Consider the following 25,734-nt stretch of genomic DNA (forward strand, 5'->3'; position numbering starts at 1 on the left):
GAACCTGCAATCGTCTGATAACTGAAAAACCTCGCAACCGAAGTCAGACACCTTATCCATTAGGCCACGCGGCCACTGATGCGGCTGGGCCTCTTTTTATGGGGAGAATTGTGAGCAGATTCAAGTAAAATGCTCGCAAAAAGAAGCGGATTGAGGAAAAGATAAACATACTTTAACTGAATGAACAGGATTCTGCGAGCTTGGTTTGCACCAGCGCAGGGAATCGCAATGCAACTTGAAACATAACATCGGCGGTTCGTTGGTCTAGAGGATGATTCTCGCTTAGGGAATTTCTCTGGCTTAAAATGCGAGAGGTCTCGGGTTCAAATCCCGGACGCGCCCAGTCACATTTATTTAAACTCAACACCTCAGTCATGAAAGCTGAAATCGCTCTACTTTAAAAAAAACTGAATGATCCGCGACTGTGAGCTCTGCCATTTTAAACAGACACAGAATGATCCGGGACTGTGAGCACTCCCGGTTTAAACAGACCCAGAATGATTAACAACTGACCACGACCCATTCCATTAAAGACAGGCCTGATTTTCAATGTTTATGAAATCGATGGCAACATAAATCGGACTGTTTCTATAAAAGGCGGCCGATTACAATGCCCGCTCTTCTGTTGGACGACAAATTGAAGGTTTACTCCATTATAATTTTTCCATTTATCTCCCTCATTTCTCTCCAGCCAAATGAACTGATTGTAGGTGCCAGCCGTGGCTCAGCGGCAGCAAAGTCAAGCAGCACTCCAGAGACTTGAGCACATAATCCAGGCTGACACTCCAGTGCAGTACTGAGGTAGTACTGCACTGTTGATGCCCCCGTCTTGCTAGTAAGACGTTAAACCGGGCCCTCCGATCCCATGAGAGTATGCCGAAAAGAACGAGGATTTCTCGCCCATTATTTAGCTCTCAACCAAAGACACCAAAACCGAAAATCTCGTCATTAAGGTTGATAAATATTTTTGAAGTTACATTGCCTACTAAAGGAGTCATTTATGTTTCTGCTCCCTAAACATTTGCCTCTGGTCCCGCTACTCTTTCATTCGGTGACAATATCAGCAGAAGAAAGGAGGAGTTCGACAATCTCCGAATCACGATCACTGCTCCACATTCATTCAAGATGTTGAAGAATTGCAGTGGTCTCTTTTAATTTTAACAGGATATGAGTAATGCATGGGGCACAGACCAGGAAGACCAGGGCGGTTCTGACGAAATTGAAGTTGAAAGCTTATTTTAGGCAAGATTCAGTTAAATGCTCGGAAAGTGTACCAATATCAAACGCAATAACGACGAGGATGGGATCCGAACTCTCGCGTACGGAGCCCAAGAGATTAACAGTCCATCGCCTATAATCTCTCGGCCACCTTGTCCCCACCATACATTGCTCGCGGCCATTCCATTTCCTGCTTTTTGCATTTAAGCAGAAATACCCTGAAAGAAAGTTCACTTCACCGCTTATTCTGCCCGTGCACACAGATCTACAATGTTGAAAATGTACAATCAGCTTAATGTAAGCAAAAGGCCTTCCACTGCTTCAGTTGAGGGACTGTCAAAAATGGTCGGTTTGCAGCCAGATTCAGAACAGAAAAAGCGTCTTCCAGTTAATTAAACGACCGCGGCAGCACTCCAACCTACAATCTTTCGATAACTGAAAAACTCGCAACCGAATTCAGACGCCTTATCCATTAGGCCACGCGGCCGCTGAAGCTGCTGAGCCTCTTTTTATGGGGAGAATTGTGAGCAGATTCAAGGAAACTGCTCGCAAAAAGAAGCGGATTGAGGAAAAGACAATCATTTTAACTGAATGAACAGTACTTCTGCGAGTTGGGTTTGCACCAGCGCAGGGATTCACAATGCAACTTGAAGCAAAACATTGGCGGCTCGTTGGTCTAGGGGTATGATTCTCGCTGTGGGAGGTTTTTGTGGAATAATAAATGCGAAAGATCCCGCGTTCAAATCCCGGACCAGCTCTGCCGCATTTAGTTAAGCTCAACACATCGGTCATGAAAGCGGAAATCGCTCCACTTTAAAAAAAACGGAATGATCCGGGACTCTGAGCTCTGCCATTTTAAAGAGACACTGAATGATCCGGGACTGTGAGCATTCCGGTTCAAACAGACCCAGAGTGATTAACAACTGACCACGACCCATTCCATTGAAAACAGGCCTGATTTTCAATTCTTATGAAATCGATGGCAACATAAATCGGACTGTTTCTATAATCGGCGGCCGATTACAATGCCCGCTCTTCTGTTGGACTTCAAATTGAAGGTTTACTCCATTGTAATTTTTCCATTTATCTCCGTCATTTCTCTCCAGTCAAATGAACTGAGTGTAGGTGTCAGCCGTGACTCAGCGGCAGCAAAGTCAAGCAGCACTCCAGAGATTGAGCACATAATCCAGGCTGACACTCCAGTGCAGTAATGAGGTAGTGCTGCACTGTTGGTGCCCCCGTCTTGCTAGTAAGACGTTAAACCGGGCCCTCCGTTCCCATGAGAGTATGCCGAAAAATACGAGGATTTCTCCCCCATTATTTAGCTCTCAACCAAAGACACTAAAACAGAAAATCTCTTCATTAAGGTTGATAAATTTTTTTGAAATTACATTGCCTCCGAAAGGAGAAATTTATGTTTCTGCTCCCTAAACATTTGCCTCTGGACCCGCAACACTTTCATTCAGTGACAATCTCAGCAGAAGAAAGGAAGAGTTCGACAATCTCCGAATCACGATCACTGCTCTACATTCATTCAAGATGTTGAAGAATTGCAGTGGTCTCTTTTAATTTTAACAAGATATGAGTAATGCATGGGGCACAGACCAGGAGCACCAGGGCGATTCTGACGAAATTGCATTTGAAAGTTTATATTAGGCAAGTTTCAGTTAAAAGATCGGAAAGTGTACCAGTATCAAACGTAATAACGACGAGGATGGGATCCGCATTTTCGATTAACAGTCCATCGCCTTAACCTCTCGGCCACCTCGTCTCAACCATGCACTGCTCTCAGCCATTCCATTTCCTGGTTTTTGCATCTAAGCAGAAATACCCTGAAAGAAAGTCCACTTCACCGCTTATCCTGCCCATGCACACAGATCTACAATGTTGAAAATGTACAATCAGCTTAATGTAAGCAAAAGGCCTTCCGCTGCTTCAGTTGAGGGACTCTCAAAAATGGTCGGTTTGAAGCCAGATTCAGAACAGAAAAAGCGTCGCCCAGTTAATTGAACGACCGCGGCAGGACTCGAACCTGCAATCGTCTGATAACTGAAAAACCGCGCAACCGAAGTCAGACACCTTATCCATTAGGCCACACGGCCACTGATGCGGCTGGGCCTCTTTTTATGGGGAGAATTGTGAGCAGATTCAAGTAAAATGCTCGCAAAAAGAAGCGGATTGAGGAAAAGATAAACATATTTTAACTGAATGAACAGGATTCTGCGAGCTTGGTTTGCACCAGCGCAGGGAATCGCAATGCAACTTGAAACATAACATCGGCGGTTCGTTGGTCTAGAGGATGATTCTCGCTTAGGGAATTTCTCTGGCTTAAAATGCGAGAGGTCTCGGGTTCAAATCCCGGACGCGCCCAGTCACATTTATTTAAACTCAACACCTCAGTCATGAAAGCTGAAATCGCTCTACTTTAAAAAAAACTGAATGATCCGCGACTGTGAGCTCTGCCATTTTAAACAGACACAGAATGATCCGGGACTGTGAGCACTCCCGGTGTAAACAGACACAGAGTGATTAACAACTGACCACGACCCATTCCATTAAAGACAGGCCTGATTTTCAATGTTTATGAAATCGATGGCAACATAAATCGGACTGTTTCTATAAAAGGCGGCCGATTACAATGCCCGCTCTTCTGTTGGACGACAAATTGAAGGTTTACTCCATTATAATTTTTCCATTTATCTCCCTCATTTCTCTCCAGCCAAATGAACTGATTGTCGGTGCCAGCCGTGGCTCAGCGGCAGCAAAGTCAAGCAGCACTCCAGAGACTTGAGCACATAATCCAGGCTGACACTCCAGTGCAGTACTGAGGTAGTACTGCACTGTTGATGCCCCCGTCTTGCTAGTAAGACGTTAAACCGGGCCCTCCGATCCCATGAGAGTATGCCGAAAAGAAGGAGGATTTCTCGCCCATTATTTAGCTCTCAACCAAAGACACCAAAACCGAAAATCTCGTCATTAAGTTTGATAAATATTTTTGAAGTTACATTGCCTACTAAAGGAGTCATTTATGTTTCTGCTCCCTAAACATTTGCCTCTGGTCCCGCTACTCTTTCATTCGGTGACAATCTCAGCAGAAGAAAGGAGGAGTTCGACAATCTCCGAATCACGATCACTGCTCCACATTCATTCAAGATGTTGAAGAATTGCAGGGGTCTCTTTTAATTTTAACAAGATATGAGTAATGCATGGGGCACAGACCAGGAGCACCAGGGCGATTCTGACGAAATTGCATTTGAAAGTTTATTTTAGGCAAGTTTCAGTTAAAAGCTCGGAAAGGGTACCAGTATCAAACGTAATAACGACGAGGATGGGATCCGCATTCTCGATTAACAGTCCATCGCCTCAACCTCTCGGCCAGCTCGTCTCAACCATGCATTGATCTCAGCCATTCCATTTCCTGGTTTTTGCATCTAAGCAGAAATACCCTGAAAGAAAGTCCACTTCACCGCTTATCCTGCCCATGCACACAGATCTACAATGTTGAAAATGTACAATCAGCTTAATGTAAGCAAAAGGCCTTCCGCTGCTTAAGTTGAGGGACTCTCAAAAATGGTCGGTTTGAAGCCAGATTCAGAACAGAAAAAGCGTCGCCCAGTTAATTGAACGACCGCGGCAAGACTCAAACCTGCAATCGTCTGATAACTGAAAAACCTCGCAGCCGAAGTCAGACGCCTTATCCATTAGGCCACGCGGCCACTGATGCGCCTGGGCCTCTTTTTATGGGGAGAATTGTGAGCAGATTCAAGTAAAATTCTCGCAAAAAGAAGCGGATTGAGGAAAAGATAAACATATTTTAACTGAATGAACAGGATTCTGCGAGCTTGGTTTGCACCAGCGCAGGGAATCGCAATGCAACTTGAAACATAACATCGGCGGTTCGTTGGTCCAGGGATGGATTCTCGCTTCGGGAATTTCTCTGGCTTAAAATGCGAGAGGTCTCGGGTTCAAATCCCGGACGCGCCCAGTCACATTTAGTTAAACTCAACACCTCAGTCATGAAAGCTGAAATCGCTCTACTTTAAAAAAAACTGAATGATCCGCGACTGTGAGCTCTGCCATTTTAAACAGACACAGAATGATCCGGGACTGTGAGCACTCCCGGTTTAAACAGACCCAGAGTGATTAACAACTGACCACGACCCATTCCATTAAAGACAGGCCTGATTTTCAATGTTTATGAAATCGATGGCAACATAAATCGGACTGTTTCTATAAAAGGCGGCCGATTACAATGCCCGCTCTTCTGTTGGACGACAAATTGAAGGTTTACTCCATTATAATTTTTCCATTTATCTCCCTCATTTCTCTCCAGCCAAATGAGCTGATTGTAGGTGCCAGCCGTGGCTCAGCGGCAGCAACGTCAAGCAGCACTCCAGAGACTTGAGCACATAATCCAGGCTGACACTCCAGTGCAGTACTGAGGTAGTACTGCACTGTTGATGCCCCCGTCTTGCTAGTAAGACGTTAAACCGGGCCCTCCGATCCCATTAGAGTATGCCGAAAAGAACGAGGATTTCTCGCCCATTATTTAGCTCTCAACCAAAGACACCAAAACCGAAAATCTCGTCATTAAGGTTTATAAATATTTTTGAAGTTACATTGCGTCCTAAAGGAGAAATTTATGTTTCTGCTCCCTAATCATTTGCCTCTGTTCCCGCTACTCTTTCATTCGTTGACAATCTCAGCAGAAGAAAGAAGGAGTTCGACAATCTCCGAGTCACGATCACTGCTCCACATTCATTCAAGAAGTTGAATAATTGCAGTGGTCTCTTTTAATTTTAACAAGATATGAATAATGCATGGGGCACAGACCAGGAGCACCAGGGCGATTCTGACGAAATTGCATTTGAAAGTTTATTTTAGGCAAGTTTCAGTTAAAAGCTCGGAAAGTGTACCAGTATCAAACGTAATAACGACGAGGATGGGATCCGCATTCTCGATTAACAGTCCATCGCCTTAACCTCTCGGCCACCTCTTCTCAACCATGCACTGCTCTCAGCCATTCCATTTCCTGGTTTTTGCATCTAAGCAGAAATACCCTGAAAGAAAGTCCACTTCACCGCTTATCCTGCCCATGCACACAGATCTACAATGTTGAAAATGTGCAATCAGCTTAATGTAAGCAAAAGGCCTTCCGCTGCTTCAGTTGAGGGACTTTCAAAAACGGTCGGTTTGAAGCCAGATTTAGAACAGACAAAGACTTGAGCACATAATCCAGGCAGACACTCCAGTGCAGTACTGAGGTAGTGCTGCACTGTTGGTGCCCCCGTCTTGCTAGTAAGACGTTAAACCGGGCACTCCGATCCCATGAGAGTATGCCGAAAAGAACGAGGATTTCTCGCCCATTATTTAGCTCTCAACCAAAGACACCAAAACAGGAAATCTCGTCATTAAGGTTGATAAATATTTTTGAAGTTACATTGCATCCTAAAGGAGAAATTTATGTTTCTGCTCCCTAATCATTTGCCTCTGTTCCCGCTACTCTTTCATTCGTTGACAACCTCAGCAGAAGAAAGGAGGAGTTCGACAATCTCCGAATCGCGATCACTGCTCCACATTCATTCAAGATGTTGAAGAAATGCAGTGGTCTCTTTTAATTTTAACAGGATATGAGTAATGCATGGTGCACAGACCAGGAAGACCAGGGCGGTTCTGACGAAATTGAAGTTGAAAGCTTATTTTAGGCAAGATTCAGTTAAATGCTCGGAAGGTGTACCAATATCAAACGTAATAACGACGAGGATGGGATCCGAACCCTCGCGTAATGAGCCCAACAGATTAACAGTCCATCTCCTTAATCTCTCGGCCATTTTGTCCCCACCATACAATGCTCGCAGCCATTCCATTTCCTGCTTTTTGCATTTAAGCAGAAATACCCTGAAAGAAAGTTCACTTCACCGCTTATTCTGCCCGTGCACACAGATCTACAATGTTGAAAATGTACAATCAGCTTAATGGAAGCAAAAGGCCTTCCGCTGCTTCAGTTGAGGGACTGTCAAAAATGGTCGGTTTGCAGCCAGATTCAGAACAGAAAAAGCGTCTCCCAGTTAATTAAACGACCGCAGCAGGACTCCAACCTGCAATCTTTCGATAACTGAAAAACTCGCAACCGAATTCAGACGCATTATCCATTAGGCCACGCGGCCGCTGAAGCTGCTGAGCCTCTTTTTGTGGGGAGAATTGTGAGCAGATTCAAGGAAACTGCTCGCAAAATGAAGCGGATTGAGGCAAAGATAATAATTTTAACTGAATGAACAGGACTTCTGCGAGCTGGGTTTGCACCAGCGCAGGGAATCGCAATGCAACTTGAAGCAAAACATTGGCGGCTCGTTGGTCTAGGGGTATGATTCTCGCTGTGGGTGTTTCTTTGGATTAATAAATGCGAAAGATCCCGCGTTCAAATCCCGGACGAGCCCTGCCGCATTTAGTTAAACTCAACACCTCGGTCATGAAAGCGGAAATCGCTCTACTTTTAAAAGAACGGAATAATCCGGGACTGTGAGCTCTGCCATTTTAAAGAGACACTGAATGATCCGGGACTGTGAGCACTCCCGGTTTGAACAGACCCAGAGTGATTAACAACTGACCACGACCCATTCCATTAAAGACAGGCCTGATTTTCAATTCTTATGAAATCGATGGCAACATAAATCGGACTGTTTCCATAATAGGCGGCCGATTACAATGCCCGCTCTTCTGTTGGACGACAAATTGAAGGTTTACTCCATTATAATTTTTCCATTTATCTCCGTCATTTCTCTCCAGCCAAATGAACTGAGTCTAGGTGTCAGCCGTGACTCAGCGGCAGGAAAGTCAAGCACCACTCCAGAGACTTGAGCACATAATCCAGGCTGACACTCCAGTGCAGTACTGAGGTAGTGCTGCACTGTTGGTGCCCCCGTCTTGCTAGTAAGACGTTAAACCGGGCCCTCCGATCCCATGAGAGTATGCCGAAAAGAACGAGGATTTCTCGCCCATTATTTAGCTCTCAACCAAAGACACTAAAACAGAAAATCTCTTCATTAAGGTTGATAAATGTTTTTGAAATTACATTGCCTCCGAAAGGAGAAATTTATGTTTCTGCTCCCTAAACATTTGCCTCTGGACCCGCTACACTTTCATTCAGTGACAATCTCAGCAGAAGAAAGGAGGAGTTCGACAATCTCCGAATCACGATCACTGCTCCAACTTCATTCAAGAAGTTGAAGAATTGCAGTGGTCTCTTTTAATTTTAACAAGATATGAGTTATGCATGGGGCACAGACCAGGGGCACGAGGGCGATTCTGATGAAATTGCATTTGAAAGTTTATATTAGGCAAGTTTCAGTTAAAAGATCGGAAAGTGTACCAGTATCAAACGTAATAACGACGAGGATGCGATCCGCTTTTTCGATTAACAGTCCATCGCCTTAACCTCTCGGCCACCTCGTCTCAACCATGCACTGCTCTCAGCCATTCCATTTCCTGGTTTTTGCTTCTAAGCAGAAATACCCTGAAAGAAAGTCCACTTCACCGCTTATCCTGCCCATGCACACAGATCTACAATGTTGAAAATGTACAATCAGCTTAATGTAAGCAAAAGGCCTTCCGCTGCTTCAGTTGAGGGACTGTCAAAAATGGTCGGTTTGAAGCCAGATTCAGAACAGAAAAATTGCCGCACAGTTTATTGAACGACCGCGGCAGGACTCGAACCTGCAATCATCTGATAACTGAAAAACCTCACAAACCGAAGTCAGACGCGTTATCCATTAGGCCACGTGGCCACTGATGCTGCTCAGCCTCTTTTTATGGGGAGAATTGTGAGCAGATTCAAGTAAAATGCTAGCAAAAAGAAGCGGATTGAGGAAAAGATAAACATATTTTAACTGAATGAGCAGGACTTCTGCGAGCTGGGTTTGCACCAGCGCAGGGAATCACAATGCAACTTGAAACATAACATCGGCGGCTCGTTGGTCTAGGGGTATGATTCTCGCTTAGGGAATTTCTGTGGCTTAAAATGCGAGAGATTCCGGTTTCAAATCTCGGACGAGCCCAGTCACATTTAGTTAAACTCAACACCTCAGTCATGAAAGCTGAAATCGCTCTACTTTAAAAAAAACGGAATGATCCGGGACTGTCAGCTCTGCCATTTTAAACAGACACAGAATGATCCGGGACTGTGAGCACTCCCGGATTAAACAGACCCAGAGTGATTAACAACTGACCACGACCCATTCCATTAAAGACAGGCCTGATTTTCAATACTTATGAAATCGATGGCAACATAAATCGGACTGTTTCTATCATAGGCGGCCGATTACAATGCCCGCTTTTCTGCTGGACGACAAATTGAAGGTTTACTCCATTATAATCTTTCCATTTATCTCCGTCATTTCTCTCCAGCCAAATGACCTGAGTGTAGGCGTCAGCCGTGGCTCAGCGGCAGCAAAGTCAAGCAGCACTCCAGAGACTTGAGCACATAATCCAGGCTGACACTCCAGTGCAGTACTGAGGTCGTGCTGCACTGTTGGTGCCCCCGTCTTGCTGGTAAGACGTTAAACCGGGCCCTCCGATCCCATGAGAGTATGCCGAAAAGAACGAGGATTTCTCGCCCATTATTTAGCTCTCAACCAAAGACACTAAAACAGAAAATCTCTTCATTAAGGTTGATAAATATTTTTGAAATTCCATTGCCTCCTAAAGGAGAAATTGATGTTTCTGCTCCCTAAACATTTGCCTCTGGTCCCGCTACTCTTTCATTCGGCGACAATCTCAGCAGAAGAAAGGAGGAGTTCGACAATCTCCGAATCACGATCACTGCTCCACATTCATTCAAGATGTTGAAGAATTGCAGTGGCCTCTTTTAATTTTAACAAGATATGAGTAATGCATGGGGCACAGACCAGGAGCACCAGGGCTATTCTGACGAAATTGCATTTGAAAGTTTATTTTCGGCAAGTTTCAGTTAAAAGCTCGGAAAGGGGACCAGTATCAAACGTAATAACGACGAGGATGGGAACCGCATTTTCGATTAACAGTCCATCGCATTAACCTCTCGGCCACCTCGTCTCAACCATGCACTGCTCTCAGCCATTCCATTTCCTGGTTTTTGCATCTAAGCAGAAAAACCCTGAAAGAAAGTCCACTTCACCTCTTATCCTTCCCATGCACACAGATCGACAATGTTGAAAATGTACAATCAGCTTAATGTAAGCAAAAGGCCTTCCGCTGCTTCAGTTGAGGGACTGTCAAAAATGGTCGGTTTGAAGCCAGATTCAGAACAGAAGAAGTGAGGCCGGGTTAATTGAACGACCGCGGCAGGATTCGAACCTTCAATCATCTGATAACTGAAAAACCTCGACAACCGAAGTCAGACGCCTTATCCATTAGGCCACGCGGCCACTGATGCTGCTGGACCTTTTTTTATGGGGAGAATTGTGAGCAGATTCAATTAAAATGCTGGCCAAAAAGAAGCGGATTGAGGAAAAGATAAACATATTTTAACTGAATGAACAGGACTTCTGCGAGCTGGGTTTGCACCAGCGCAGGGAATCGCAATGCAACTTTAAAACATAACATCGGCGGCTCGTTGGTCTAGAGTTATGATTCTCGCTTAGGGAATTTCTGTGGCTTAAAATGTGAGAGATCCCGTGTTCAAATCCCGGACGAAGCCCAGTCACATTTAATTAAACTCAACACCTCAGTCATGAAAGCTGAAATCGCTCTACTTTAAAAAAAACGGAATGATCCGGGACTGTGAGCTCTGCCATTTTAAACAGACACAGAATGATCCGGGACTGTGAGCACTCCCGGTTTAAACAGACCCAGAGTGATTAACAACTGACCACGACCCATTCCATTAAAGACAGGCCTGATTTTCAATGCTTATGAAATCGATGGCAACATAAATCGGACTGTTTCTATAATAGGCGGCCGATTACAATGCCCGCTCTTCTGTTGTGCGACAAATTGAAGTTTTACTCCATTAGAATTTTTCCATTTATCTCCGTCATTTCTCTCCAGCCAAATGAACTGAGTGCAGGTGTCAGCCGTGGCTCAGCTGCAGCCAAGTCAAGCAGCACTCCAGAGACTTGAGCACATAATCCAGGCTGACACTCCAGTGCAGTACTGAGGTACTGCTGCACTGTTGGTGCCCCCGTCTTGCTAGTTAAGACGTTAAACCGGGCCCTCCGATCCCATGCGAGTATGCCGAAAAGAACGAGGATTTCTCGCCCATTATTTAGCTCTCAACCAAAGACACTAAAACAGAAAATCTCTTCATTAAGGTTGATAAATATTTTTGAAATTACATTGCCTCCTAAAGGAGAAATTTATGTTTCTGCTCCCTAAACATTTGCCTCTGGTCCCGCTACTCTTTCATTCGGTGACAATCTCAGCAGAAGAAAGGAGCAGTTCGACAATCTCCGAATCACGTTCACTGTTCCACATTCATTCAAGAAGTTGAAGAATTGCAGTGGTCTCTTTTAATTTTAACAAGATATGAGTAATGCATGGGGCACAGACCAGGAGCACCAGGGCGATTCTGACGAAATTGCATTTGAAAGTTTATTTTAGGCAAGTTTCAGTTAAAAGCTCGGAAAGGGGACCAGTATCAAACGTAATAACGACGAGGATGGGATCCGCATTCTCGATTAACAGTCCATCGCTTTAACCTCTCGGCCACCTCGTCTCAACCATGCACTGCTCTCAGCCATTCCATTTCCTGGTTTTTGCATCTAAGCAGAAATACCCTGAAAGAAAGTCCACTTCACCGCTTATCCTGCCCATGCACACAGATCTACAATGTTGAAAATGTACAATCAGCTTAATGTAAGCAAAAGACCTTGCGCTGCTTTAGTTGAGGGACTGTCAAAAATGGTCGGTTTGAAGCCAGATTCAGAACAGAAAAAGTGTCGCCCAGTTAATTGAACGACCGCGGCAGGACTCGCGCATTATTTATCTCTCAACCAAAGAGCTAAAAACAGAAAATCTCATCTTTAAGTTTGATAAATATTTTTGAAATTCCAAAGGAGAAATTTATGTTCCTGTTCCCTAATCATTTGCCTCTGTTGCCGCTAATCTTTTCATTCGGTGCCAATCTCAAAGGAAGGGAGTGTTCTCAATCTCCGATTCACGATCTCATCTCCACTTTCATTCAAGGTGGGTTGAGAAATTTCTTGGAATATTTTAATGTTAACAAGATATGAGCAATGCAGGGGCACAGACCAGCAACACCAGTGCAATTTTCACGAAATTGTATTTCAAGTAAGATTCAATGAAATGCTTGGAATGTGCATCAGCATCAAACGTGTAAAACAGTAACAACGAGGATGGGATTCGAACCCACGCGTGCAGAGAACAATGAATTAGCAGTCCATCGCCTTAACCTCTCGGCCACCTCGTCTCACCAATGCACTGTTTTCAGACATTCCATTTCTTGCTTTTTACATCTAATTAGAGCTACACTGAAAGAAATTCAACTTCACCGTTTATCCTGCCCGTGCACACAGATCTGCAATGTTGAAAATGTACAATCAGCTTAATGTAAGCAACAGGCCTTCCGTTACTTCAGATGAGGGACTGTCAAAAATGGCCGGTTTCACGCCAGATTCAGAATATAAAAAGTGTCGCCCAGATAATTAAAAGACCTTTGTAGGACTTGAACCTTCAAATAACTGAAGAATTTGCAACCGAAGTCAGACGCCTTATCCATTAGTCTATGCGGCTGCTGATGCCGCTGAATCTCTTTTTATGGGGTGAATTGTGAGCAGGTTCAAGGAAACAGCTCGAAAAAAGAAGTGGATTGAGGAAAAGATAAAAATATTTCCACTGAATAAACAGGTCCTCTGTGAGCTGGATTCGCACCAGCGCAGTGAAACTCAATGCAAATTACAGAATGACATCGGCGGCTTGTTGGTCTAGGGTTATGATTCTCGCTTTGGGCAATTCAGCATTAAAATGCGAGAGGTCCCGTGTTCAAATCCCGGGCGAGCCTTGACACATTTTGTTAAACTCAACAACTCGGTCATCAAAGCTGAAATCGCTCTGCTTCTAAAAAAACGGCATGATCCGAGATTGTGAGCTCTGCCATTTCAAACAGACACAGAATGATCCGGGGCTGTGAGCACTCGCGGTTTAAACAGACCCAGAATGATTCGCAACTGACCGCGATCCCGCCCATTATAGACAGGCCTGATTTTCAAAGCTTATGAAATCTATGGCAACATAAATCGGGCTGTTTCTAAAACGATGCCGGGTTTCATCTTGGACACCAAGTTGAAAATTTACTCCATTATCATTTTTCCCATTATCTCCGTCATTTTACTTCAGCCAAATGAACTGAGTTTAGGTGTCAGCCGTGGCTCAGCGGCAGCATACTCAAGCCTCACTCCAGAGACTTGAGTGCATAATCCAGGCTGACACTCCAGGGCAGTACTGAGGTAGTGCTGCACTGTCGGCAGTGCCGTCCTTCTAGTAAGATGTTAAACTGGGGCTTCAGATCCCATGAGAGAATGCTGAAAAGAACGAGGATTTCTCGCGCATTATTTATCTCTCAACCAAAGACCCAAAAACAGAAAATCTCGTCCTTAAGTTTGATAAATATATTTGAAATTCCAAAGGAGAAATTTATGTTCCTGTTCCCTAATCATTTGCCTCTGTTGCCGCTAGTCTTTTCATTCGGTGCCAATCTCAAAGGAAGGAAGAAGGAAGAGAGGGTTCTCAATCTCCGATTCACGATCTCATCTCCACTTTCATTCAAGGTGGGTTGAGAAATTTCTTGGAATATTTTAATTTGAACATGGTATGAGCAATGCAGGGGCACAGACCAGCAACACCAGTGCAATTTTCACGAAATTGTATTTCAAGTAAGATTCAGTGAAATGCTTGGAAAGTGCATCAGCATCAAACGTGTAAAACAGTAACGACGAGGATGGGATTACGAACTCACGCGTGCAGAGCACAATGGATTAGTAGTCCATCGCCTTAACCTCTCGGCCACCTCGTCTCACCAATATGCTGCTTTCAGACATTCCATTTCTTGCTTTTTACATCTAATTAGAACTACCCTGAAAGAAATTCAACGTCACCGCTTATCCTGCCCGTGCACACAGATCTACAATGTTGAAAATGTACAATCAGCTTAATTGTAAGCAACAGGCCTTCCGTTACTTCAGATGAGGGACTGTCAAAAATGGCCGGTTTCACGCCAGATTCAGAATATAAAAAGCGTCGCCCAGATAATTAAAAGACCTTTGTAGGACTTAGAACCTTCAATCTTCTGATAACTGAAGAATGTGCAACAGAAGTCAGATGCCTAATCCATTAGTCTATGCGGCCGCTGATACCGCTGAATCTCTTTTTATGGGGCGAATTGTGAGCAGGTTCAAGGAAACTGCTCGAAAAAAGAAGTGGATTGAGGAAAAGATAAAAATATTTCAACTGAATGAACAGGTCCTCTGTGAGCTGGATTCGCACCAGCGCAGTGAAACTCAATGCAAATGGGAATTGACATCGGCGGCTCGTTGGCCTAGGGGTATGATTCTCGCTTCGGGCATTTCACGATTAAAATGCGAGAGAACCCGGGTTCAAATCCCGGACGAGCCCTGACACATTTTCTTAAACTCAACAACTCGGTCATCAAAGCTGAAATCGCTCTGCTTCTAAAAAAACGGCATGATCCGAGATTGTGAGCTCTGCCATTTCAAACAGACACAGAATGATCCGGGACTGTGAGCACTCCTGGTTCAAACAGACCCAGATTGATTCGCAACTGACCACGAACACGCCCATTATAGACAGGCCTGTTTTTCAAAGCTTATGAAATCCATGGCAACATCAATCGGGCTGTTTCTAAATGGATGCCCGGTTTAATCTTGGACGCCAAGTTGAAAGTTTACTCCATTATCATTTTTCCCATTATCTCCGTCATTTTACTCCAGCCAAATGAACTGAGTTTAGGTGTCAGCCGTGGCTCAGCGGTAGCATACTCAAGCCTCACTCCAGAGACTTGAGTGCATAATCCAGGCTGACACTCCAGGGCAGTACTGAAGTAGTGCTGCACTGTCGGCAGTGCCGTCTTTCTAGTAAGATGTTAAACTGGGGTTTCAGATCCCATGAGAGAATGCTGAAAAGAACGAGGATTTCTCGCGCATTATTTATCTCTCAACCAAAGAGCCAAAACACAGAAAATCTCATCTTTAAGTTTGATAAATATTTTTGAAATTCCAAAGGAGAAATTTATGTTCCTGTTCCCTAATCATTTGCCTCTGTTGCCGCTAGTCTTTCATTCGGTGCCAATCTCAAAGGAAGGAAGAAGGAAGAGAGGGTTCTCAATCATCCGATTCGCGATCTCATCTCCACTTTCATTCAAGGTGGGTTGAGAAATTTCTTGGAATATTTTAATTTTAACAAGATATGAGCAATGCAGGGGCACAGACCAGCAACACCAGTGCAATTTTCACGAAATTGTATTTCAAGTAAGGTTCAGTGAAATGTTTGGAAAGTGCATCAGCATCAAACGTGTAATACAGTAATGACGAAGGATGGGATTCGAACCCACGCGTGCAGAGCACAATGAATTAGCAGTCCATCGCCTTAACCTCTCGGCTACCTCGCCTCACCAATATACTGCTTTCAGACATTCCATTTCTTGCTTTTTACATCTAATTAGAACTACCCTGAAAGAAATTCAACTTCACCGCTTCTCCTGCCCGTGCACACAGATCTACAATGTTGAAAATGTACAATCAGCTTAATGTAAGCAACAGGCCTTCCGTTGCTTCAGATGAGGGACTGTCAAAAATGGCCGGTTTCACGCCAGATTCAGAATATAAAAAGTGTCGCCCAGATAATTAAAAGACCTTTGTAGGACTTGAACCTTCAAATAACTGAAGAATTTGCAGCCGAAATCAGACGCCTTATCCATTAGTCTATGCGGCCGCTGATGCCGCTGAATCTCTTTTTATGGGGTGAATTGTGAGCAGGTTCAAGGAAACAGCTCGAAAAAAGAAGTGGATTGAGGAAAAGATAAAAATATTTCCATTGAATAAACAGGTCCTCTGTGAGCTGGATTCGCGCCAGCGCAGTGAAACTCAATGCAAATTGAAGGATGACATCGGCGGCTTGTTGGTCTAGGGTTATGATTCTCGCTTTGGGCAATTCAGCATTAAAATGCGAGAGGTCCCGTGTTCAAATCCCGGGCGAGCATTGACACATTTTGTTAAGCTCAACAACTCGGTCATCAAAGCTGAAATCGCTCTGCTTCCAAAAAAACGGCATGATCCGAGATTGTGAGCTCTGCCATTTCAAACAGACACAGAATGATCCGGGGCTGTGAGCACTCGCGGTTTAAACAGACCCAGAATGATTCGCAACTGACCGCGACCCCGCCCATTATAGACAGGCCTGATTTTCAAAGCTTATGAAATCTATGGCAACATAAATCGGGCTGTTTCGAAAACGATGCCCGGTTTAATCTTGGACGCCAAGTTGAAAGTTTACTCCATTATCATTTTTCCCATTATCTCCGTCATTTTACTCCAGCCAAATGAACTGAGTTTAGGTGTCAGCCGTGGCTCAGCGGCAGCATACTCAAGCCTCACTCCAGAGACTTGAGTGCATAATCCAGGCTGACACTCCAGGGCAGTGCTGAGGTAGTGCTGCACTGTCGGCAGTGCCGTCTTTCTTGTAAGATGTTAAACTGGGGCTTCAGATCCCATGAGAGAATGCTGAAAAGAACGAGGATTTCTCGCGCATTATTTATCTCTCAACCAAAGACCCAAAAACCGAAAATCTCGTCTTTATGTTTGATAAATATTTTTGAAATTCCAAAGGAGAAATTTATGTTCCTGTTCCCTAATCATTTGCCTCTGTTGCCGCTAGTCTTTTCATTCGGTGCCAATCTCAAAGGAAGGAAGAAGGAAGAGAGGGTTCTCAATCTCCGATTCACGATCTCATCCCCACTTTCATTCAAGGTGGGTTGAGAAATTTCTTGGAATATTTTAATTTTAACAAGATATGAGCAATGCAGGGGCACAGACCAGCAACACCAGTGCAATTTTCACGAAATTGTATTTCAAGTAATATTCAGTGAAATGCTTGGAAAGTGCATCAGCATCAAACGTGTAATACAGTAACGACGAGGATGGGATTCGTACCTGCGCGTGCAGAGACACAATGGATTAGCAGTCCATCGCCTTAACCTCTCGGCCACCTCGTCTCACCAATATACTGTTTTCAGACATTCCATTTCTTGCTTTTTACATCTAATTAGAACTACCCTGAAAGAAATTCAACTTCACCGCTTATCCTGCCCGTGCACACAGATCTACAATGTTGAAAATGAACAATCAGCTTAATGTAAGCAACAGGCCTTCCGTTACTTCAGATGAGGGACTGTCAAAAATGGCCGGTTTCACGCCAGATTCAGAATATAAAAAGCGTCGCCCAGATAATTAAAAGACCTTTGTAGCACTTGAACCTTCAAATAACTGAAGAATTTGCAACAGAAGTCAGACGCCTTATCCATTAGTCTATGCGGCCGCTGATGCCGCTGACTCTTTTTTTATGGGGCGAATTGTGAGCAGGTTCAAGGAAACTGCTCGAAAAAAGAAGTGGATTGAGGAAAAGATAAAAATATTTCAACTGAATTAACAGGTCCTCTGTGAGCTGGATTCGCACCAGCGCAGTGAAACTCAATGAAAATTGAAATGACATCGGCGGCTCGTTGGTTTAGGGGTATGATTCTCGCTTTGGGCATTTCACGATTAAAATGCGAGAGGTCCCGGGTTCAAATCCCGGACGAGCGCTGACACATTTTCTTAAACTCAACAACTCGATCATCAAAGCTCAAATCGCTCTGCTTCGAAAAAAACGGCATGATCCGAGATTGTGAGCTCTGCCATTTCAAACAGACACAGAATGATCCGGGACTGTGAGCACTCCTGGTTCAAACAGACCCAGATTGATTCGCAACTGACCACGACCACGCCCATTATAGACAGGCCTGTTTTTCAAAGCTTATGAAATCCATGGCAACATCAATCGGGCTGTTTCTAAATCGATGCCCGGTTTAATCTTGGACGCCAAGTTGAAATTTTACTCCATTATCATTTTTCCCATTATCTCCGTCATTTTACTCCAGCCAAATGAACTGAGTTTATGTGTCAGCCGTGGCTCAGCGGTAGCATACTCAAGCCTCACTCCAGAGACTTGAGTGCATAATCCAGGCTGACACTCCAGGGCAGTACTGAGGTAGTGCTGCACTGTCGGCAGTGCCGTCTTTCTTGTAAGATGTTAAACTGGGGCTTCAGATCCCATGAGAGAATGCTGAAAAGAACGAGGATTTCTCGCGCATTATTTATCTCTCAACCAAAGACCCAAAAACAGAAAATCTCGTCTTTAAGTTTGATAAACATTTTTGAAATTCCAAAGGAGAAATATATGTTCCTGCTCCCTAATCATTTGCCTCTGTTGCCGCTAGTCTTTCATTCGGTGCCAATCTCAGAGGAAGGAAGAAGGAAGAGAAGGTGCTCAGTCTCCGATTCGCGATCTCATCTCCACTTTCATTCAAGGTGGGTTGAGAAATTTCTTGGAATATTTTAATTTTAACAAGATATGAGCAATGCAGGGGCACAGACCAGCAACACCAGTGCAATTTCCACGAAAATGTATTTCAAGTAAGGTTCAGTGAAATGCTTGGAAAGTGCATCAGCATCAAACGTGTAATACAGTAACGACGAGGATGGGATGCAAACCCACGCGTGCAGAGCACAATGGATTAGCAGTCCATCGCCTTAACCTCTCAGCCACCTCGTCTCACCGATGCAATGTTCTCAGACATTCCATTTCTTGCTCTTTGCATCTAATTAGAACTACCCTGAAAGAAATTCAAGTTCACCGCTTATCCTGCCCGTGCACAAAGATCTACAATGTTGATAATGTACAATCAGCTTAATGTAAGCAACAGGCCTTCCGTTACTTCAGATGAGGGACTGTCAAAAATGGCCGGTTTCACGCCAGATTCAGAATATGAAAAGTGTCGCCCAGATAATTAAAGGACCTTTGTAAGACTTGAACCTTCAATCTTCTGATAACTGAAGAATTTGCAACAGAAGTAAGATGCCTAATCCATTAGTCTATGCGGCCGCTGATGCCGCTGAATCTCTTTTTATGCGGCGAATTGTGAGCAGGTTCAAGGGAACTGCTCGAAAAAAGAAGTGGATTGAGGAAAAGATAAAAATATTTCAACTGAATTAACAGGTCCTCTGTGAGCTGGATTCGCACCAGCGCAGTGAAACTCAATGCAAATGGGAAATGACATCGGCGGCTCGTTGGTCTAGGGGTATGATTCTCGCTTTGGGCATTTCACGATTAAAATGCGAGAGGTCCCGGGTTCAAATCCCGGACGAGCCCTGACACATTTTCTTAAACTCAACAACTCGGTCATCAAAGCTGAAATCGCTCTGCTTCTGAAAAAACGGCATGATCCGAGATTGTGAGCTCTGCCATTTCAAACAGACACAGAATGATCCGGGACTGTAAGCTTTCCCGGTTTAAACAGACCCAGAATGATTCGCAACTGACCGCGACCCCGCCCATTATAGACAGGCCTGATTTTCAAAGCTTATGAAATCTATGGCAACATAAATCGGGCTGTTTCTAAAACGATGCCCGGTTTAATCTTGGACGCCAAGTTGAAAGTTTACTCCATTATCATTTTTCCCTTTAGCTCCGTCATTTTACTCCAGCCAAATGAACTGAGTTTAGGTGTCAGCCGTGGCTCAGCGGTAGCAAACTCAAGCCGCACTCCAGAGACTTGAGCACATAATCCAGGCTGCCACTCCAGGGCAGTGCTGAGGTAGTGCTGCACTGTCGAGAGTGCCGTCTTTCTAGTAAGATGTTAAACTGGGGCTTCAGATCCCATGAGAGAATGCTGAAAAGAACGAGGATTTCTCGCGCATTATTTATCTCTCAACCAAAGTCCCAAAAACAGAAAATCTCGTCATTAAGTTTGATAAATATTTTTGAAATTAAATTGCCCGCAAAGGAGAAATTTATGTTTCTGCTCCCTAATCATTTGCCTGTGTTGCCGCTAGTCTTTCCTTCGGTGCCAATCGCAGAGGACGGAAGAAGGAAGAGAGGGTTCTCAGTCTCCGATTCGCGATCTCATCTCCACTTTCATTCAAGGTGGGTTGAGAAATTTTTTGGAATATTTTAATTTTAACAGGATATGAGCAATGCAGAGGCACAGACCAGCAACACCAGTGCAATTTTCAGGAAATTGTATTTCAAGTAAGATTCAGTAAAATGCTTAGAAAGTGCATCAGCATCAAACGTGTAATATAACAGCGACGAGGATTGGATTCTAACACACGCTTGTAAAGCACAATGGATTAGCAGTCCATTGCCTTAACCTCTCGGCCACCTTTTCTCACCGATACACTGCTCTCAGACATTCCATTTCTTGCTTTTTGCATCTAAGTAGAGCTACCCTGAAAGAAATTCAACTTCAGGTGAGGGACTGTCAAAAATGGTCGGTTTAACGCCAGATTCAGAATATAAAAAGTGTCACCCAGATAACTAAACGACCGTGGTAGGACTCCAACCTTCAATCTTCTGATAACTAAAGCATTTGGAACGGAAGTCAAACGTCTTATCCATTAATCTGTGCGTCCGCTGATGCCGGTGTAACTCTTTTTACGGGGCGAATTGTGAGCAGGTTCAAGGAAACTGCTCGAAAAAAGAAGTGGGTTGAGTAAAAGATAAAAATATTTCAACTGAATAAACAGGTCCTCTGTGAGCTGGATTCGCACATTTTGTTAAACTCAACAACTGGGTCATCAAAGCTGAAATCGCTCTTCTTTAAAAAAAACCGGAATGATCCGGGACTGGGAGCTCTGCCGTTTTTAACAGACACAGAATGATCCGGGACTGTGAGTACTCCCGGTTCGAACAGACCCAGAATGATTCGCAACTGACCACGACCCCGCCCATTATAGACAGGCCTGATTTTCAATGCTTATGAAATCGATGGCAACATAAGTCGGGCTGTTTCTTTACCGAGCGGCCGATTACGATGCCCGGTTTTTCCTGGACGCCAAGTTGAAGGTTTACTCCATTATAATTATTCCCTTTATCTCCGACATTTCACTCCAGCCAAATGAACTGAGTGTAGGTGTCAGCCCTCGCTCAGCGGTAGCAAACTCAAGCCCCTCTCCAGAGAATTGAGCACATAATCCAGGCTGACACTCCAGTGTAGTACTGAGGTAGTGCCGTCTTTCTAGTAAGATGTTAAACCGGGTCTCAGATCCCATGAGAGTATGCCGAAAAGAACGAGGATTTCTCGCCCATAATTTACCTCTCAACCAAAGAAACTAAAAGAGAAAATCTCGTCATTAAGGTTGATAAATATTTTTGAAATTGCATTGCCTCCTAAAGGAGAAATTTATGTTTCTGCTCCCTAATCATTTGCCCCTGTTCCCGCATTCGGTTCCAATCTCAGAAGGAGGAAGTGAGAGTCCATTTTGGTGGTGGGGCAGAAATTGAGCCCTCGGCTGTGAGCTTCAATTTCGTCTTGTTGAAGGGTGAGGTCGGATAGGTTGACGATGGACTTCCCTGTGGTTTCAACCGTGGTACCGGGGGTGGCTTGGTTGCTGCTGCTGGTGATCACCTTGTGATAAATGGCAGTTAGAAAGGTTACCTGTAAACATCTGACATTATTCTCTGACTATATAAGCTGTGTCTTTATGCATCTCTCCACTTCACCTGATGAAGGAGCAGCGCTCTGAAAGCTTGTGACTTCAGATAAAGCTGTTGGACTATAACCTGGTGTTGTGTGACTTCTTACGTTTGTCCACCCCAGTCCAACTCCGGCATCTCCACACCATGATAGGATATAGATCACAGAGTTAACATCAAAGTCAGGCTCATTTTCCAATGAGGCAGGAAACCGCGAACAAGGAGGAAGGGAATGAAGGACAGAGGGAAGGAAGGGAGGAAGGAGGAATTAGCTCTCGATTCGATCTTTGTTCCATTAGAGCTGGGTGATATATTAGTTTGAGAAAGTGGGGGAATTTTAACAAACAGGGAGAGAAAAGATTTTTATTTGGGGAAAGTAATATTTTCAGGCCACGTATCTTCCAAACAGATTAGCAGTCCTGCGAATATAACCACTCACCAACCTCGATCTAACATTATTATCCAAAAGGAGTCATCCAAAAATCCCTTTTATTTCAGTATTTCTGTTTACAAACGGCAGAACCAATCTTGAATAAAGTCCCCTTTACCGCACGTCCTGCCGAGCTCCCAGATTGACAATGTGGAAAATGCAGATTAGGCTTCTGTAAATAAACGGATTTACATATTTACCTCACAGTTTCGGCACTTCTGGGACTGAATTCCTGCTTTAAAGAATAATATTGCCGTTTTCTTGTGATGTACTGAACACAGGCTGATTTTCTGGCCGGTATTATTTGAAGACTTGTGGAATGTTTCCAGGCCGGGGGAACTGGTTCTATTAAAATGTTAGGGCGCTGCCCGGGATTGGAACCCGGGATCTTTTGCATTTAAAATTTTTGTAAATTCCCAAAACAAGAATCTCACCCCAGAACAAAGAGCCGCTAACCCTGCAATGAGTGTTTAATCTCGGCAATGATAATTTCACATGCATAAAGCAGTTATTTTACATCAGAGACAGTGTTAAATCTCATATATTGTTCAAATGCATCAATTTGTGAATATGACATTAAATGTGTTTAAATCCAGAGGGGGGATTTAAAGCAGATTCGGGGCCAATGGTTTCCAAGGTGATCACACTTGTGGCTCTCTTGCCTCTCTCTCCCCTTCCGCCCACACGCTGCCGGTTTTTAAACCTTGTTTTAAAACTGCTGCTCTGAGCCAGTGCTTTCCACAGTCTCACAACCCTGTTTACAAATACCGTTTCACTGCTTGACTTCTCTGTTTATTAGTTATGAATCACCTTGAGGTGCAATGGTGGCGTTTGTGACGTCAAATTTAAAGGCGGCCTTTTGCAAACACGTTGGGGTCAAAGTTTATTTTTGCACAGAATTGAACCTGAATCTTTCACGTTGGAATATTCTATTTGCTGCATCACAATAAGCAATATCATGTTATAAATGTTGGCTCATTAGTTCCCCAGTGTAAGAGGAGGAATTGACTGATGCCCTCATTTATTTCATGTAAGACGGAAATACAGGTATTCATTCAGAATCAATTCACAGATTGACACTGAGATAAACAAAGCGGGAGATACAGACAGCATCGGGAGACATGGCAAATAGACAAGAGAGCTGGTGAAATACAAAAACGGCCTGAGACTCCAGAAGACAGTGACCGGTAGCTGATTAACATCAGTGAGTGGAGGCGAGACATGGTCTCGGGATTCGGTCACGTGGCTTAGCTGGTCATAGCGTCTGTCTAATAAACAGGACATCCTGGGTTCGACTCCCAACGGGGCCTTTGTTTTATTTAAGACGCTCGTGCGAAAAAGCTAAAATCCTTTTAAATGCCACTGTGTCTGCACTAGTTCCCATCTGGGTGAAGGCTCCAGTCGCTGCGGGGCCTGGGTCGAATTTCACCGCTGTCCTAATTTCTGGTGGTGCTGATTTTGGCCTTCACCAACAATCCATCTTTTTTCAGCAGTGCCGTGCATTACATTGTTGTGGTCAGAGTTGCAGTAGTTGATGTGTGGCGCCATGATCGCTTAGTGGGTTAGTACTTCTGCGTTGTGGCCGCAGCAACTTCAGCTCGATTGCTGGACACGGCACAGATTTTTCTTCCTTCCTCAATCAATAGCCTCTCCTTTACTTTCCTCCTTCAATTTCATTGAAAGTTTCCTGCGGTATTACCTGCATCTAACATTCACTTTCACCAACTTACACTGCCAAGTGTGCTCTGCTGCCACCGCTGTTCCAGGGGGCACATGTTCCATTCGCCCCAACCTGAGTTGGTGCCTTGAAGCCAGTCGATACATTTAGACCCGCGGGACCGCTCGACAGTCAAGCTCTGCGAAAGCAGGGCCTGCCTTTGGATTCAACGCAGCCCGATTATACAAGAAAATTCCTAAGGAAATGAAGTGCACTGGGGAGGCTATCTGAAGAACTCGGGTTGTTTACCTGGTAGTCGGCGCTTTTCCCTAAACAGTTGAGGAGCATGAGCGACGGGAAGCATTACATAGCTGCGGATGAAGGGTGAAATATGCAATGTTTTCAAACTAGTTATCAAAAAGGATAATGGAAACTCAGGAGTTTTGAAGGAGAGTAAGGGACGCTCCTGTTGTACCAGACAGGGTAAGGGAGGCTCCGGATGTATCAGATATCTAAGCAAAACTCCGGATGTACCAGACAGGGTAAGGTACGCTCCAGTAGTACCAGGGAGTTTAATGGACGTTCCGGATATATCGGATAGGTTAAGGGACGCTCCGGAAGTACCAGGCAGGGTAAGGGACACTCCGGAAGTAACAGACAGTGTAAGGGATGCTTAGGAGTTTCTAGAGCGGTTTAGGGATGCTCAGGGCCTATCAGACAGAATAAAGGACGCTCCAGAGGTATCCGAGAGGCTGATGGATGCAAAGTTATTACTTTCAAAACCTCAAATTTTCTAAGTATCAATAAAATGAAAAGTTTAATCCGAATCTAACAGATGTTCTGCCGTGTCCCACTTGGGGCAATGAGAAGGTAGAATGGGGCCGGACGGGACATTTGCAGCGCTCAAAAATAAATTCATAACTGACACAGATTCCCCCACCCAATACATTAATAAATAATACAGATACATCTAAATATATTTATAACGAACAGAGGTGCAAAAGCATTTACATCAAACACAATATAAACTCACAAATACATTGGTATCTAATATCATCACACACCAATATACCTACAACCATCACAGGTGATTGTTTGCTAAAAAATACTTTAATTGATTGTCTTTAAAGCCATGATATTTCCATGGCAGCTTGCATTGTACTTCCACCAAAGACGCTGGAGATTGTTGGAGAATGATTTGTGTACTGACCGATTATTTCTTAGGCGGATTAGAACAAGTTTTGGGCACAAGTCAAATTTTAGAAGGCGACGTTAAAAAAGGGCTCACGCGGGACCTTGCGCAAATTTCCATCTACAATCCCCAAAGCGAGATTCATACCCGTAGACTTAAGTGTCACTCTGTCTAGAATACAGATCCAATCAACTGGTTATCAAACATAAATTCAAATGGATTTGTCATGTATTGTCCATTACATTTTGACTGATTCAGGTAAACAGACGATTGGAGACAGCAGTTTTACATTCCCAATGCTCTGTCACGTGTGGCCGCAGTTCCATTCCCGTTCCAAGCCCTCTTTTGACTGTCGATGACTTGCCGGAATGTGCTTGGAGAAGTGTTAGAATTGCAGTACAGCCCTTCATACTGTCGCTTCCTCTAAATCTCCGTCCAGGATTTTCGTCAGTGCAAGGCTCATCAGCTTGAGCTACTGTTTAATTTGTTCTCGGCATT

The 25,734-nt window shown here is 44.1% G+C and overlaps 3 non-coding genes and 1 pseudogene across 3 annotated transcripts; 1 reads left to right on the forward strand and 3 right to left on the reverse strand.

Moving 5' to 3' along the window:
• The window catches only part of LOC147094086 (uncharacterized), a 326,695-nt pseudogene that overhangs the window by 274,267 nt on the left and 26,694 nt on the right, over window positions 1-25,734 (reverse strand).
• Window positions 14,142-14,224, reverse strand: trnas-acu (transfer RNA serine (anticodon ACU)). Its single transcript has one exon. It is a non-coding gene; the product is annotated as a tRNA-Ser (tRNA).
• On the reverse strand, window positions 15,753-15,835 carry trnas-gcu (transfer RNA serine (anticodon GCU)). Its single transcript has one exon. It is a non-coding gene; the product is annotated as a tRNA-Ser (tRNA).
• Window positions 19,545-19,632, forward strand: trnap-ugg (transfer RNA proline (anticodon UGG)). Its single transcript is given in 2 exon segments — window positions 19,545-19,580; window positions 19,597-19,632. It is a non-coding gene; the product is annotated as a tRNA-Pro (tRNA).

This window comes from Somniosus microcephalus, unplaced genomic scaffold, assembly GCF_052327205.1.
Source record: "Somniosus microcephalus isolate GS21.2 unplaced genomic scaffold, FLI_Smic_1.0 unresolved_chr1, whole genome shotgun sequence".
Classification (NCBI taxonomy): domain Eukaryota; kingdom Metazoa; phylum Chordata; class Chondrichthyes; order Squaliformes; family Somniosidae; genus Somniosus; species Somniosus microcephalus.